This window comes from Triticum aestivum, chromosome 3A, assembly GCF_018294505.1.
Source record: "Triticum aestivum cultivar Chinese Spring chromosome 3A, IWGSC CS RefSeq v2.1, whole genome shotgun sequence".
NCBI lineage: Eukaryota > Viridiplantae > Streptophyta > Magnoliopsida > Poales > Poaceae > Triticum > Triticum aestivum.
Window position 1 is genome coordinate 386,102,484 of NC_057800.1, and position 4,017 is coordinate 386,106,500.

Consider the following 4,017-nt stretch of genomic DNA (forward strand, 5'->3'; position numbering starts at 1 on the left):
AATGGTTATAATAGGAGGAGATGCGGGTGGCAATGAAGAAGATGCATTTTTTCACCTTTTCTGTGTTTTTGAGTTGTTTTCAACTTATGCACGTATAATGTCCTTTTTCATGTTTTCTTTGGTTGCTTAATCAGTGTTCTGGAAGTTAGTCACTTCGCCGGAACTCGAAGCGTCCTGCTAATCGCCAGCCACGACCTGCCCAGAGTGTTCAGCAAGGAGAGGACGTTGAGGTAAGTGGCATGCTAATGACACAAGCACCTTATTTTGGTTTTGTTTGGGTCATATAAGTTTTTCCGTTTTTTTCCCATACTCATGTTTTTTATTTTTCTTAGGATGTTGACCAGTTTCGTGTTGCAAAGCGGACTAGACGTGCAACACTTGGAAGGAGAGCTGAGTCATCTTCTAGGGTAAGTAAATTCTTGAATATAAGTGTTTCTCGCTTTTTAGACGCTGATGAAATTATGCAGCCATTGCTAGATTTTTGTTGTAGTTGGTCAATAACAATCTTGTAGTTGACATCACTGGTCATCTTGATCTAAATATAATTGACATTAATTGGCATCTTGTAGTTGACATCACTGGTCACTATTTTTGTGCAGGCATCAGTTGCTGGAGGAGCTGTCGCATCTTCCGCAGCAGATGCTGAGGTATGTGGGGTTTTGTGTGTGTGTGTGTGTGTGTGTGTGTGTGTGTTTATGAGCTATTGAACAGTTCCTTGCAAACCTTTTTTAGTTGATGTTATCTTTTTGCAATATCATTTCTTATTGTTGCACATCCCCTAGAACTTTTTGTAGTTGTCAGGTCTAGTATATTTTCTTAGTTTTTTTGCAGGCTGCACACTGGTAGGCTTCAGTTGTTATCATGAGCTTTATTAGTTGCACAAAAACATCATATTAGTTGGCATGATCCATTTTATGTTTATATAGTTTTTGCAATACTCATCCAAATGATGATTGCTAGTTTTTTTCAGTCCTGTTTTTCGTCTTGTGTTTAATGTTTCCTTAATGTTTTTATTTTCTCATCAACGGGCCAGCGGTGAAGGAGTTGAGGTGGTTGCAGGGGAAGATGTGGAGCGACCATCACAAGCGGGCAAGATAAGGGCATCACCAGGGCGGTTTGCGAAGTTCAATAGCTCTCTATCCCCACCATAGAAGTCTGAGCTACTTTCGAGGTTGTTCGGAGGCCTCTTGAACTTATCAGACACACTTCCAGCGGACCTCACTAAATTCCTGGTGCAGTCCTACCAGCCAGAGAGCTCTGAAATGGTGTTCCCGGGCAGGGGAAGGATCCGCGTCGATGCTGACAGTGTTCACAGGGTATTTGATCTCCCAAACAAGGGTCAAAAAGTCAGATATGTAGTTGACAAGGATGCAACTAGGAGATTCAGAGAGGCTTTCAACATAATTGGAGATTCTCATCCCTAGATCACTACATGGTGCAAGATGATTAAGGACATGGCGGGAAGAACGGATGACACATTCTTTATGGCCTGGCTTGCAGTTACATTCAACACTTTTCTAGCACCAACCACGGCCCGGAGGTTCAGTCCAAAGTGCTACAGACACTAGTGCAGAACCGGCCTTTAGCGCCAGTTCGTAAGGGCCTTTAGTGTCGGTTCCACAACCGACACTAAAGAGTGGGGACTAAAGGTCCCCCCCCTTTAGTATCAGTTCGTCACGAACCGGCGCTAAAGTGCCACCACGTGGCACGAGCCAGGCCCGGGTGCGCGTAGGACATTAGTACCGGTTGGTAACACCAACCGGTACTAAATGTTTGGGGTGTTTTGGTTTTATTTTTTATTTTTACTTTAATTTTGTGTTTTCAATTTAATTTAGTGATTGTTTTACATTATAATGAGTTGTTAAATCATTAGGTGAAAGTATCGCAGATTAGTTTCGACTGGATGCATGTGGATCCTAACTAAGTGATCTAGTATATGCCATATCCATATTATACTTGATCACCTGTGATCAAGTATAATATGGATATGGCATATACTAGATCACTTAGCTAGGATCCATCCAGTTGAAACTAATTTGCGATTTCTTTCATAAATGATATAATAACTCATCATCATCATCATCATATTAATATAAAAACTCTTGCATCATATATATCATCACCAACAACAGTATATACTAGCTAGCTAAAAATCATCATAGTCGTCATTACCACTATTTAATCATCATATAGTCATTACCGCTATCTAATCACCACCAACACTAGCTTAAAGAAGAAACATTCACTTGTACCAGAAGCAAAGATATCATCGAGTTCAACATGGTAATGATATTATAAGCGTTCATAACACCACAAAAGCAAATCACTCTTTGAGATTAAGTTCAGGACGAAGAACACGGACATGAGAGGACAAGTACTAAGAGCATGAACTAGCTAACCACTCCCGCTGCTCTCTCTTTCTCAGGTAAAATAGCATAGAACATGTATAGCTTTCCTGATTCATCATATTGGAGCATGCAGATGAACATGTCTCCTAATCGTGGGTTGCGCTTCTGATTGCTGCCCCCTAGTACTTCTGCGATCGTTCACAATTTTGCTCCAGTCTTTTACTATTAAGCATTCCTCGCTATTGGAAATCCTGAATGCACTAAAGTGCATTGTAGGATATCTTGGCCATAAGCTAACAATATTCATGGTATTTTTAGTCTCGATCCAATCAGGCACAACATTCATCGGGAGTCCCTGTTGAAGAACATCGTATAGTAACATACTTAGCAATGAAGTTTAGCTTAAAAATAATGTATGCAAAAGATGCACTGAGGAGAAATAGTAAAAATCTTACAATCTTTCCTAAATATATGTGACTGTAGTTTAGTATGAACACTATTGGTCGCATGTTTTGAGTACTAACATTTCTAAGTGCAGGAATTTTTTTTGTCTTGACAGCATCAAGATCCTCAAGCCATGATACATAATGACTTGTCTCCTCGCAGTTTAGTTCAGCCCCAGGACAGTGGACGGTCCTGTCTACCAAGCATCGGACATGTTTGCTTGATTGGAAATAAGCTGTCAATAAAAATTAGTTGTCAACTATTTTTGAATAAACAATATCGAAGACATAAATATGGTTGAGAAACTCACATAATGGTAGAACTGGAGGCATCTGCACATCGACCCAGATGTCTCTATTACCTTCAATATCATCTTCCGGGTGAATATCAAAGGTGATAACCATATCAGGCTCAAATGCATAAGCCTTGCATAGTGCTTGCCAAGTTTTGCATTCAAAATAGGTGTATGTGTCTGCATTGTATAATTTGACGTTGAAGGTATAACCATGCTCGGTCTTCAAGTAAAAAAAATTTACCTCCATAGTTTTGTTAGGACTGAAACCTATCTTATCCAAGACAAAAATTCTTGTATGGCAGGGGATACGCTAGTAGAATAGTGAAAAATTAAAATTATAAGTTGAAGCAAATGAAGCATAAGTCATGCTTAATTATGAAAAAAGACTTGTTGTTGTGACTTACTGTATCCACTCCGAAGTTCTTATCCAGATTGATGCTGAAGCGCCTATCATCAACTAGAAAATTTCTGCCGCACAGGCCGCGTTGGTCTTCGTAGTATTCGCACATAATGAAATCGTGTTCGTCGTCAGACGACATTCCTATGTTCATAGTGAAACATTAAACACTTATTAGTTCTATTAATTCAACTAATTCAACTAAGCACTTACAAAAAATATACCTAAATAAAGTAGCTCAACTAATTCAACTAATTCAACTAACTAGTTCAACTAATTAATTCAACTAAACCAATTCTATTAATTTTCATACTAAAAATAAGATAGCTAGTTCTATATAGTAATATTTTGATTACATCATCAAATCTCATATAACTAAATTTTCTTACTAAAAATAAACTAGTTCTATTAATTCAACTAATTAAACTAAGAATTTACTAAAAATAAACTAGTTCTTTTAATTTTCTTACTAAAATATATAAAGTATGTATATATAGTAATATTTTAATTAGATCATCAAATCTCATATACCT